The sequence below is a fragment of the Spea bombifrons genome, chromosome 7, assembly GCF_027358695.1.
Source record: "Spea bombifrons isolate aSpeBom1 chromosome 7, aSpeBom1.2.pri, whole genome shotgun sequence".
In the NCBI taxonomy this organism is placed as follows: Eukaryota; Metazoa; Chordata; class Amphibia; order Anura; family Pelobatidae; genus Spea; species Spea bombifrons.
This window is the reverse complement of record NC_071093.1, coordinates 27,750,523-27,764,403: the sequence shown is the minus strand read 5'-3', so window position 1 is coordinate 27,764,403 and position 13,881 is coordinate 27,750,523.

Genomic DNA, 13,881 nt, shown 5'->3' with positions numbered 1-13,881 from the left:
AACCATGTATCTCTTTGTATAGTGACAGACTATAACTGACGTGTAACTTTCTTGGCAGTGATAACAAAACATATGTTGCCTCTATATTACTCATGATATGATACAGTTAACAGGATTTACTGATACCATTGATAAAATATACAGTACATTATTTCTAAATGACAAATGCTAGTGACAGTATCTCAATTCAAAGCAGTGACATGCTTTGTATTTCTGAATTTGTATATTGATTTTCTGAACAGATAGTGGGCTGGATAAATCTACTACAATGCACTGAAGAACAATCCTCCCAATAGAAATTTAAAAAAAATAGAAATATATTTGCCCATATTACCGTATTTGCTCGATTATAAGACGAGGTTTTTTCCAGAGCAAATGCTCTGAAAAATACCCCTCGTCTTATAATCGGGGTCGTCTTCTAATCAGACCCCAAAAAAATGCTGGCGCCATGCTGCTTACCGGTCGCGAGCAGCGTCTCTTCTGTTAGAAGCAGGGCAGGAAGCTTGCAGCGTCCTCACAGAACTCTATCTCCCCCCTCCCTCCTCTGAGGGCGGGGCCAGAGAAGTTGCTACAGCCGGTCCCCTGCAGAAGTCTGCGAGTGGGAGATCTGCAGTTCAGGTGAGGGGGTGGGGGAGGGTTTTTGAGTATGTGTGAAGTGTGTGTGATTAAGGGAATGAATGAGTATTTAAATGTTTGTGAATGAGTGTGAGTGTGTGTGTGATAGCATGGATGTGTAAGGGGGGTGGGGGTTGTAGCATGGCATATGGAGGCTGTAATCCCACTGCTATCATCCCCAGGTTCCAGCATGTACTGGCTGCCTTGGCTTGATAGGAGTGTGATTGCTGTTAGCAGTTTGATATATATATATATATCAAACTGCTAATAGCAATCACACTCCTATCAAGCCAAGGCAGCCAGTACATGCTGGGTTAAAAGGCATATCATGGGGCTGAGTGGCATATAGGGGGTTAAAATGCATTTCTGGACCTCCAGAAATGCATTTTAACCCCCTATATGCCACTCAGCCCCATGATATGCCTATATACCTCCAGAAATGCTTTATACCCCCCTATATGCCACTCAGCCCCATGATATGCCTTTTAACCCCCTATATGCCAGAGTGGCATACAGGGGTATAAGGCATATCATGGGGCAGAGTGGCAAATAGGGGGGTATAAAGCATTTCTGGGGGCAGAGTGGCATAACTGGGGGGGGCAGGTTGGCAAATAAAAGGAAATTTAAAAAATATATTTTTCTCAATCATAGCTTTTATTAAACATGAAAATAATTTACATTAATTAATATTTACTGGTAAAACTTTTTCCCTATAGGGTAGTCTTATATTCAGGCTTTTTGTTTTTTTCCTAAATTAATATTTTGATTTTGGGGGGTCGTCTTATAATCGGGGTCGTCTTATAATCGAGCAAATACGGTAATTATCTGACACAAAATGTACCACCTACTTTGTACCATTGCAATCTATAAAAGGATTGCTATTCAATAGATTTAATTCAATAGATTTAAATTATATATCCTTTCTTATCCTTTCTTATAAGGATATACCACATATACCACACCCAATAGGGAGGCAGCTTTAAGCAGGAAGACTTGCTCCTCTGCATAAGGTTCGGCATGCAGCCTACTGCGCGAGTGCACGCGCACCTCCATCACGGGCAGGTAAGAGACCCTGGCCCTGTGTGCAGACAGGCCGTGGGTCTGATAGATTCCTCCTCCCTTAAACGTGACCTCTGGGTGCAATCAGGGGCTTGATGACCAGGGTGGCCCCTATGGAAAGCCCTGAGCTTTGCAGGTGCATGGATGATGTAGAGGGGCTCCCAGAAGTGCTCCTCTAGTCTGTAGCCCTTCCAGTAGATGAGATATTCGAGACACCTTCTGTGAATGTAAGAATCAAGGATCTCTTTCACTTTTCATCATTGGTGCCCTGGATAACAGGAGGCAGAGGTGGAGCTGTCGTCTGGTGTCCGGATCTAATACATATTTCTTTAGAAGGGAGACATGGAAGGTTGGATGAATGCACCAGGAGTCAGGCGCAGATGTACTGCCACGGCACCTACCAAGGCAATAATCCCTAAGGGACCTAGGTATTTTGGGCCCACATTCAGTGATATATTTTTAAACTGGTTTGTGGAACAATAATATGTAATTAAATTCTTACGTATTTTCATGTACTGTTTAAAGCTGATTTGTTGAATGGCATCTGCCACTGCTGTAGGGTCCATAAAGGCTTGAGTGTTTTTGTCAGTGCATAGCTGTGTGCGTAAAGTGGGAGCTTAAGGCACTGGTACCGTATCATGTGTGCTTAGCCAGACAAACTAGAGGACAAGGCAGGCAGAACAAGTTAGCTGAAGTCGAGGAACAATCCATAATCGAGGGCAGGTCCCATATAGTCCGAATAATCACAAGTTGAGCTGAGGTCAGGAACTGCGAAGTTGAGCAGCGAAGGGGAGGGTCAAACGGGGACAACTAGCTAGCGAGCTAGCATATAGGCAATGGAGTCCTGAGAACTCTGGGCACCCCCTGCAGGTTGAATACAGGTACCGGATTCAACCATGCAAGTCAATGGAGCCCAGCTTTCTAATCACAATGTCATTAGTTAAATATTTTTTTTAAATTGACAAAAATAAAATTAGAAAAAGAAGGGGGTAACATTTAAAAATAATTATACAGTGATGTCACCGTCAGGGGAACCATCCAGTTCAAACAAATTGTAAAAAAAGAAAACTACAAAAATATATTTAAAAACGTGTATTTTTATGAGCAAGTGCAAAAATTAGCACTGTATCTTCCCAAAAATCTTGGCATGCAGAGAGTTAAAATACTAGCATTTCAAATACCCAAGGGCTACTTTAAAGAAAACAAATTTTTGGTTTGATGGGGTTAAATTGAATTGGCTGGGTTCAAACATGTTCCAAATAGGGCATAAGCACAGACTGACCAGATGTCAAAATTAAAAAGCACACCTCCCAAATGTGGCCTTTTAGCCCCCAAACACTGTGGTATCACTGTACTTGAAAGATGTTGCTGAACACATTTTGGGTTGTTGTTTGACAGTGACATATACCAGGAGCTATAAATTCATACCTGAATTACATTTTGTGTAAAAAAAAAAATACAAACTTTGGCAAAGGCTAGTGGTAGAATTCATGAAGGGAATGGGTTAAAATACACGCATTTGAAAGACCTTGGCTGTCTAGTTTTCAAAAAGATATGGTTTGATGGTTTGATGATACATTGAGTTGGCCAATTAAGACATGGGGGCAAAAAGACCAGATGTCAAAATTTCAAGTTGAAAGCTTGAATTCCGCATGTCCCAAATGTGGCCTTGTAATCTGATAAACCCATGCATGAGTGGTATCAGTGTACTCAGGAGATGTTGCTTAACACATATTGGGGTGTTGTTTGGCAGTGACATATACCAGGTGCTGTACATTTATACCTGAATTACAATCTGTGTGATAAAAAAACACAAAATAAATTACTACCACAAAGTTTGACATAGGGTGGTAGTAGAATTAGTGCATGAAAAGGGTTAAAATACCAGAATTGGAACTACCTTAGAGTGTCTGGTTATATATGTTATGATGAGGTAAATTGTATTGGCCTGCTTCCAAAATGTCCCAAATAGCACATGATGCAGAATGACCAGATCTGGAAAAGATGGTTTTGAAATAGCAAAACGCTACTTGTACATATTGCCCTATAGCTTGCGAAAAACACTAGGTATTTTTAAACTCAGGACAAATAGTAGAATTTATTTAGCAGGTTTTTTCATTAGCTTTTGTAGATGAGTAAAAGATTTTTCAAATAAGAGGGAGACATTTTATTTATTTTGTTATAGAAAATTAAATGATATTATCAGAAAAATACCGTACTTGCTCGATTATAAGACGAGGTTTTTTCCAGAGCAAATGCTCTGAAAAATACCCCTCGTCTTATAATCGGGGTCGTCTTCTCAGACCCCCCAAAAAATGTCTGCTGGGGCCATGCTGCTTACCGGTCGCGAGCAGCGTCTCTTCTGTTAGAAGCAGGAGGACAGGAAGCTTGCAGCGTCCTCACAGAGCTCTATCTCCCCCTCCCTCCTCTGGGGGCGGGGCCAGAGAAGTTGCTCTACAGCCGGTCCCCTGCAGAAGTCTTCGAGTGAGAGATCTGCAGTTCAGGTAAGGGGGTGGGGGAGGGTTTTTGGGTAAGTATGTGTAATTAATATGTGTTTAATGTGTGAAGTATGTGTGATTAATGGAATGAATGAGTATTTAAATGTGTTTGTGTGTGATAGCATGGATGTGTAAGGGGGGTGGGGGTTGTAGCATGGCATAGGGAGGCTGTAATCCCACTACTATCATCCCCAGGTTCCAGCATGTACTGGCTGCCTTGGCTTGATAGGAGTGTGATTGCTGTTAGCAGTTTGATATATATATATATATATATATATATATATATATATATATATATATATCAAACTGCTAACAGCAATCACACTCCTATCAAGCCAAGGCAGCCAGTACATGCTGGGTTAAAAGGCATATCATGGGACTGAGTGGCATATAGGGGGTTAAAATGCATTTCTGGACCTCCAGAAATGCATTTTAACCCCCTATATGCCACTCAGCCCCATGATATGCCTATATACCTCCAGAAATGCATTTTAACCCCCTATATGCCACTCAGCCCCATGATATGCCTTTTAACCCCCTATATGCCAGAGTGGCATATAGGGGTATAAGGCATATCATGGGGCAGAGTGGCAAATAGGGGGGTATAAAGCATTTCTGGGGGCAGAGTGGCATAACTGGGGGGGGCAGGTTGGCAAATAAAAGGAAATTTAAAAAATATATTTTTCTCAATCATAGCTTTTATTAAACATGAAAAAATAATTTACATGAATTAATATTTACTGGTAAAACTTTTTTCCTATAGGGTCGTCTTATATTCAGGCTTTTTGTTTTTTTCCTAAATTAATATTTTGATTTTGGGGGGTCGTCTTATAATCGGGGTCGTCTTATAATCGAGCAAATACGGTAGTAGCTGAAGAAAGCCCTTTTTATTCTGAAAAAGCAATCAATAACGTGTGTGGGTACACTAAATGGGAGAGAGGAAAATTACAGCTAAACACAAGCACTACAAAAGTGCCTTGGTCACGAAGGTTACAAAAAAAACAAAAAGCAGCCTGATCCTTAATTAAGGGGTTAATATATACCCTGCTGTTTACATACATATTATTGTTTATGCCTTTTGGAGTAGTATAACACAGATGTACACACACAAAGTTATGAGCTCCTTGAAAATTTGGAATGTTGGAGAGAAAATAGGTCCAACAAAGGACTTCCCTCCTAAAAGGGGACCTCTCAATGTCCTAGCTTTTATTATAACTATGTTTTAAAATTTATACTGCCTGTATTGCACTTGATTCTGTGATCCATGTATTTGGTTATTGCAAAGGATACTTTTGTTTCAATGCTGGAAATACACCAAAAACAGATAAGGGACTATGAGCAGACATTATAGTTACATACAGAGCCGGCCTTAGGTGTTCTGGCGCCCTGTGCGGACTACTCCTTTGGTGCCCCCCATCCCCCCAAAAAGAAAGGAAAAAAATCTTGTAACAAACAGATAGCTTTCATTAAACAAAACAGCTAATCTGCTGTAACAAAAACATTTTTTTAAATATTGAAAAGATTGGACCCCAGAAAGCATTTCTCTGGGCCCGCTCCACGCTCTCTAGCATGCAATCACCCCCTCCACTACCCCACCAAAAAAAAAAATTGCCACACTGACTGCAGATTAGGGGAAGACTGAAAATCACATGTTAACTCAGCATTTAAGGTATAGATCAAATAAACAGAATCAGACATACAAACCCTCTATTTGTAGGTATACAATAATAATGTATGGAAACAGAGCGTACCAGATACAGATCAACAGAAAAACACACACCCAGCTTTGCAGGTATTGATCAATTGGAATTCACATATAAACTCAGCATTATATATATATATATATATATATATATATATATGTATACATGACCCCCTAAATTACAGGCATAGATCACAGGTCACACACCCCAAAGCCAGCCCCGGTGTTGTCACAAAGTTCTTGAGAATACAAGTGAGGAACCCAGTATGCAGAAAAGGCACTGATAAATAGAAGAATTGTCAGACAAGCCGGGTCAGGAGTCAGGGCCGGACTGGCCCACCGGGATACCGGGAAATTTCCCGGTGGGCCGGCAGGTCCGTGGGCTGGGACCAGGGACGGGCTGGGACCAGGGACGGGCTGGGACCAGGGGCGGGCTGGGACCAGGGGCGGGCTGGGCAGGGGGGCAATTACCCCCCAGGCTGCCCGAAATCTAATCTGAGCGGCCGCTGGGTGCTCCGCCCCCTCGCACTGACCTTTCACCCCTCACGCTGCTCCCATCACTATGCAGCCATCAGATTGCTGGGAATGTAATCTGAACGGCCGATGCGTGCTGATGCCACCGGCCGCCTCTGCAAGCTATAAGAGAGGGGGCGTGGTTCGCCCCCGTACGTTCCGCCCATCATTTGTGATGGGGATACCAGGGAGGACCTGCCCCGGGTGTGTGCTGGATGCCTGCACGCCGAAGCGAGGTCCCGGGACTGCGGGAGAGGTAGGTTTCGAGTACCCGCTAGCCGCGGGTACTCGGGGGAATCGCTGCGTTGCGGTCCGTGACGCGGACAGTGACAGGTGTCCACTTTGCCCAAACAGAACCTGATCAGCGCCCAGATTACACACATATTAAAGCCCAGCCTGAGCCAACTTTGTCCCCAAACAGCCCAGTGTAAGACATCTTTGTCGGCAAACTATGTACCCCCTCTTATCACTATCCATCACCTCTCCCACTTCTCACCCCCCTTCTCACTATGTACGCCCTTCTCACAATGTACCCCCACTCCCCCTTCTCACTGCCTTCCCCCTTTCTCACTATGTTCCCCCTTCCCCACTTCTCAATATGTACCCCCTCTACCTCTTCTCACTATCTACCCCTCCCCTACTTCTCATTATCTATCCCCTCTCACTATGTACCCCCTCTCCCCCTTCTCACTATGTAGCCCCTCTCCCCCTTTATCACTATCTATCCCCTCTGGCCCTTCTCACTGCCTCCCCCCTCTGCCTCTTCTCACTGCCTCCCGCCCTGCCACTTCTCACTGCCTCTCCCCCTGCCACTTCTCACTGCCTCCCCTCCTCTGCCACTTCTCACTGCCTCCCCCCCTTCTGCCTCTTCTCACTATCTACCCCCCTCTGCCCCTTCTCACTACTTCTCATTATCCTTGCTTACCTTGTTGCCGGTGCCCGTCTTCCCGCTCTGCGTGCTTCACAGCTGAGTGCCGAAATATGACGTCATATTCCGTCCCTCAGCAGGAAACACCGGCACGCTATTGACCTGTAAAGAGGGACGATAATATCCTCGTCCCGTGAATCAATACCTAAACTAAACTTGTAAGACCTTGTATTACCAAAATGTATACCTCGATAGACAAGGCTACAGTCAAACTAACTATAAATTCTAAGAGGTAGCGAAGTGTATTCCTTGGAAGCACAAGTGACTGCCACTATAAACTGCAGGAACGAAGAAAAAATAACTAATATAACAAAACTTAAAAACACTGTTGACAAAAATGCACGTTCCTGGTCCACTTGAAAATTGAAGCATTGGCCATGTAAGTTGAAAAATAATAATTGTGTAAGGATAACATTATTGTGCTGCTTGTGTTTCTTCAGAGGTGGGAAAGCCAAATAGGGGCGAGCCGAGGGTTCGTGGCACCTGGGTACAGTATTTCTTTACCCATAATGAAAAACACATGCACATACTAACACACAAACTTGTTCTAATACCAATTTGCTCTAATACCATAAACATAATCACATTCTTTCTCCTGCTTTCCCTCTTCCCCTCTCCCAGACACACTAACCCTAGGCAAACCCCTGACATCCTAATGCTATATGTTGATGCATACACTCATGCTAACACATACAATAACACACATACAAACATAGATATCAAATACTAACACAGACACTCATCCTTATACCATACACTAATATAAACACACACGATCTAGCACTATACACTAACTTACAGACAATTTAACATCATAGGCTGACACACACAAACACTAATGCTAACAACAAGCACTAACATGCACACTCCAATCATATGCTGTCACACACATTAACATCATACACTACCATGCATGCAGAGAGGCTATCACATAAATGGGGGATGTCTTCTTTCCTTAATGCGCACACAATTAATTTTTATGAGATTCCTTAGAACTTAAAGATGGGGAGTTTGATCATTGCTCTGATCCTGATAAGTTTCCTTTCCATGATGGGACCTCGGGAGGAGACACAAATAGAGAGGTGACAGTGCCATGAGAATGATATATATTAATAGTGTTAGATCTTATATTTGAATACCATATACTCTGTCTACCACCAAGTTCATTTAACGTTTCTTTTCTGAAATATTTACCTTTTTACCTCCAAATAAAAGTTCAACTCTTCGGGAAGTGTGAAATGGAGGTGCTATTGCAATACAGTTGGCAAGTTTCAATTCACCAAGAAACTTTGTAAAGCCATAATAGCAGGGAGGAAAAGCAAGTGTTTTTATATTCACAAATACATACGTGACTTAATAGGGGGAGTCATACCACCAATCAATTAAAGTGACAGTATTTTAGAATTATACATAGAATCGTCTCATACTAGTGCATTATACAATTTACAACATGTAAAATTACAAAAATTACAAAAATCATATATCAATTGAGCAACATCTTAATAAAGTATTTTATAACGAATAAGAATATTATCACATATCATATATTAATAAAGCAATGTGTAAAAAACATGCAGCAGTGATTATTTTAAACTACACACAGATAAAATAAAAGTGTTTTCAACAATGTATATGTCATGTATATCTGAAGTATCCAATCCTTTAAATACATGTTTAACAACTGGTTATCTTCCCGGTAGCTAACTACCGTATTTGCTCGATTATAAGACGACCCTGATTATAAGACGACCCCCCAAAATCTGAATATTAACTTAGGAAAAAAAGAAAAAGCCTGAATATAAGACGACCCCAAAGGAAAAAAGTTTTACCAGTAAATGTTAATTCATGTAAACTCTTTTTTTAATAAAAGCTATGATTGAGAAAAAGATTTCTTTTGTTTTTATTTCTTGTATTTTCCAAACTGTCCCCCAGTTACGCACATCTGCCCCCAGGCTTGCCACTCCAATATGGCACTGTGGCCCATGATATGCCTCTTAACCCTCTATATGCCACTGTGCCCCATGGTATGCCTTTTGACCCCCTATGTGCCACTCTGCCTCCAGAAATGCCTTATACCCCTATATCCCATTCTGGCATTTAGGGGGTTAAAATGCATATTATGGGGCAGAGTGGCATATAGGGAGGTATAAGGCATTTCAGGAGGCAGAGTGGCATTAAGGGAGTTAAAAGGCATTGTATAGAGCACTCTGCCTCCAGAAATGCCTTATACCCCTATATGCCACTCTGCCATTTAGGGGGTTAAAAGGCATATTATGGGGCAGAGTGGCATATAGGGAGGTATAAGGCATTTCAGGAGGCAGAGTGCTCTATTAAATGCCCCCTTAACGCCACTCCAGAAATGCCCTATGCCCCCATTTAACACACACACACCCTATAACCCCATTTAACTAACTAACACACTCTCTCTCTCTCTCTCTCACCCCCTCTCTCTCTCCCCCCCCTCTCTCTCTCTCACCCCCCTTCCCCCGCTCTCCCCCCTCTCTTACCGGTGCTTCCAGCCGGGGCAGCGGGTTGACGTCGCCTTCTGCTGCAGCCGTAAGGAGGTGTGGCTAGCAGCGGGGGTTTGTATGCGTCCGTCGCGTATACTTTCCCCGACTCTGACAGTCGGGGAAGGTCTATGCGACGGACGCAGACAACCCCCGCTGCTAGCCACACCTCCTTCCGGCTGCAGCGGACGTTGTCTACGTGCATCGCGTAGACGTCAACCCGCTGCCCCGGCAACAAAGCAGGAAGCACCGGTAAGTGTGTGTATGGGGGGGGGGTCGGGTGAGACAGGAGGATCCAGGTCCCCTGCAGCGGTGCGGGGGATCTGGATCTTAGTCTCCTAATCAGACCTCTATTTGAGGTCTGATTAGAAGACGACCCCGATTAGAAGACGAGGGGTATTTTTCAGAGCATTTGCTCTGAAAAAAACCTCGTCTTATAATCGAGCAAATACGGTATATATAAAGATAAAATAATGGTAAATATACAATATATTTCCAATAACCTTATGTGAAGAATACAGAAACAGCTGTGTCTAGAGGCAATTGTTTCCATATGAAGGATCCATATATGAAAGATCTCAATGGTATCCAGGCTACAGCTTTTCTGCCCTGCCAGCATGAGATTCGATCTCTTTCTACCCCACCATCCTTCGATGTGTTCTGCCTCACTCAGTTCTTTCAGGGGGGTAGACAGCATCCCCCTCCATTCAAAAGTAGTACTGCCATCTGATCGATCCTCTACCTTTTGTTTGCGTTAAAGGCATATGCTTCCGTGGAAGAGAAGATGAAAGTTGTACCCTGTACATTTATCCCATGTTGTACTGATCTAGAATATCCTCCATTTTCACTATTACACCTCTCTGTGGTATTTCAAACCCTGATCCTATGCCTCTTTGCAGGCCGTAACCATTTCCTCAGGTGTATACAGAGATTTCAAACTGTTCTCTAAGCAGGCCACTTCTTGAGAGCATTTAAGAAGCCAATTCTGGCTTCACACAGGCTTCTGGTGAGTTAAATTTTGCCACATGTGTTGCAATAAACACCTCCTTTTCACACTTTGTGGAGTGCTGAGCGTTTATTTGGAGAGTACATTGTACTGGGGAATGGGTGTAGCCCCTGCTATGGCACATAACTTGCAGAGTGCAGCCCTTCAGCAAAGTAGCAATACTGTGCATAAAACAGCCCAAATTGTTGATATAAATTCAACTGTGTAAACACAATACCTTATCCTTTTTTTAATCGCACATTAAAAAGTCCTGTAAAGCCCTGTCACCTGACAACATCCACCCACCATACTCCTTTGGGCCTATGAACGAGTTGGAGATATTCATGCATAAATATGTTATGTGGTGCAGTGACATATATAGACTGGACACCCTTGTCCACCTCAGAAGGCCACAGCACTCCAGGCACAAAGTACTATGGAGGCTATGTCACCTAGACACATATTTACTCTCTATTAATCACATGTCCTGGAAGCTATAGTAATCATACCAAGGCCTCCATTGTAGACTTTGATTTCCACATCACAAAACTGTTTTTTTTTTTTTTTTTTTTTTTACCAGTTATTCACATTTCCTGCCCTGGCTCTAGTCACTCCATGCCTTTTTTGCATATTGTGGTATACAGTAGGTTTCACTCCCTGCCTCCATACTCACAACCTTGAAGAGAGCTAGGGAAGTAGCCCTGGCAAGTTCTCAATAATATACATAATTCCCTGGTAATAAAACTAATCTGAAGTGAACCTCCTTAGCCAAACACTTGTGAGTGGGGAGAAAAACTTTAACACAAAATGTCTAGATTTATAGTGTTTGAAAAGTTATTAAATCAGTGTTGCTTTAAAGTTAAAAAGATGCAGCATATTCCCCACCCTTTTGATAGCGATTTAGTATAAAATACAGATAAATGGAAGTGAAAATGTTGGAAATTATCACAGTGTGATTACTTAGACTGCATCAAAATACCCTAGTACTTTAGCAAGAAGCGGTACATTTTAGTTTGTTATTTACATTTGCTTTTTTAAAGACATAATTTAAATTTAAGGATGCTGAGTTTTGCAAGATTTAAAGAACTTTATTTTCTTATACATCAAAATAATCTGAAATAACAGACCTTAGAGAATGTAATAAACAAGAGATTTGCAACAATTTTGCTAGACTGAAATATAGGCCAGAAGGGTTGCAGAAGCCAACTTTACACCCCTGGTTCCTGAACTGTAGCAATGCCAGCAATCCTTTTTTGGTCATTATCTACCCAATTTGCGGCATTACTCAAACACCACATTAGCATCAAAATACTCACGAACACACGTCTTTTGAACAATCTCTATAAAACAAAACCACCTCTATAAAAACCTTCATCGAGATCCTATGAGAAATCACAGTGAAAATTCAACCTCCGGCCGCATATCTCCCTAGAACGGTGGTGCCATAAACTGCCAACTCCTCAGAGGCCCCACCCCATGAAGATACTGTGTCTGTGCTAGGGCTACCTTCTGCACTAGTGCCAAATCCCACCAGACCCTACGCCAGACCAGACAATGGTAATTACCTAAAAGAGAGGCAGGAAAACAACCTCTTATTGCTGCCACCCCCCAAAAGAAGCTGACTAACCAAGCCTTTCATACATATAATCCTTTCATTTATATTACATATAGATTCCACTAACATACAGTAGATATTTAATTTTCTCGATATTTTTACAACCTAATAAAACTGTTGATTATGTGGTTTAATCATACACTTGAATAGTTAACATTTTAACATTTTTGAAAAAAAGGATTGTTTTTCTTCTTACTCAAGGCAACATTAACAAGATGTTATTCTAGATCTTAGTTATAGTTATAGTAGTTTAGATTTCTCCTTGGATTAACAAACACTAAATAAATATTAATTCCTATACTATCATACATAGCCCTATATGTTCTGCTTTATTAAATAATATCCAGGCCTCTTTTAAAGGCATCTAATGTTTTTGTTCGCCGTCGGGGGTTAGCTTTTCCGGCAGAGACCACTGGCATGGGTGTAGGAACCCCTTAAAATCTGAGGGGGGACAGCATTTCCCCCCATCAGATCCCCACTTTCTCCCCATCTCTCACACTATCTACCCCCTCTCCCCATTCTCACACTATCTACCCTTTCTCCCCCCTCTCACACTTTCTTTCTATCTACCCCCTCCCTACCCTCCCTTCTCACACTATCTACCCCCTCCCTACCCTCCCTTCTCACACTATCTACCCTCTTCCTACCCTCCCTTCTCACTAGCTACCCTCTCCCTATCGCCCCCTTCTCACTAGCTACCCTCTCCCTACCGCCCCCTTCACACTAGCTACACTCTCCCTACCGCCCCTTCTCACCAGCTACCCTCTCCCTACCCCCCCTTCTCACTAGCTACCCTCTCCCTACCCCTCTTCTCACTGTCTACCCCAGGGGTTTTTTCTGCAGTGGGCACTTCATCAGAATTGTATACGTGCACGGGCCACACTCATTTTTCACTGTGAGAAAATATGGCCTTTAATAAAATATGCGGATTAAAATAAAGTAAATGACACAAAACCTTTACTTTTCCTCTCACTGATTTCTGGGCCTAGAAAGTTTGACTACAAATTCAGGTCTCAGGATAATTAAAAATGAAATAGTTCTATTTATTCTAGGGATGCACCAAAATGAAAATTCTGGACAAAAACATTTACGGTTCACTTAGCCAAAACCGAAAATGACCCCCCACCTTTAAAAATAATAATAAAAACTCACATTTTTAATAAAAGTAGGTAACACACCCCATATTGCTGGCAGCATCAATACACAATGGAGGAAGCTAGCTAGGTTTCAGCATGTACTGGCTGACTTGGCATGATAGGAGTGTGATTGCTAACAACAATCACAGTCCCATCATGCCTAGGTTCCAGCACTTACACATCCAACCAGTAAATGCTGGAACCTAGGCATGATGGGACTGTGATAGCTGTTAGCAATCACACTCCTATCATGCCAAGTCAGCCAGTACATGCTGGTACAGGGTGGCTGTAAGTGATGTGCAGACCCCATACTGCTGGCAGCA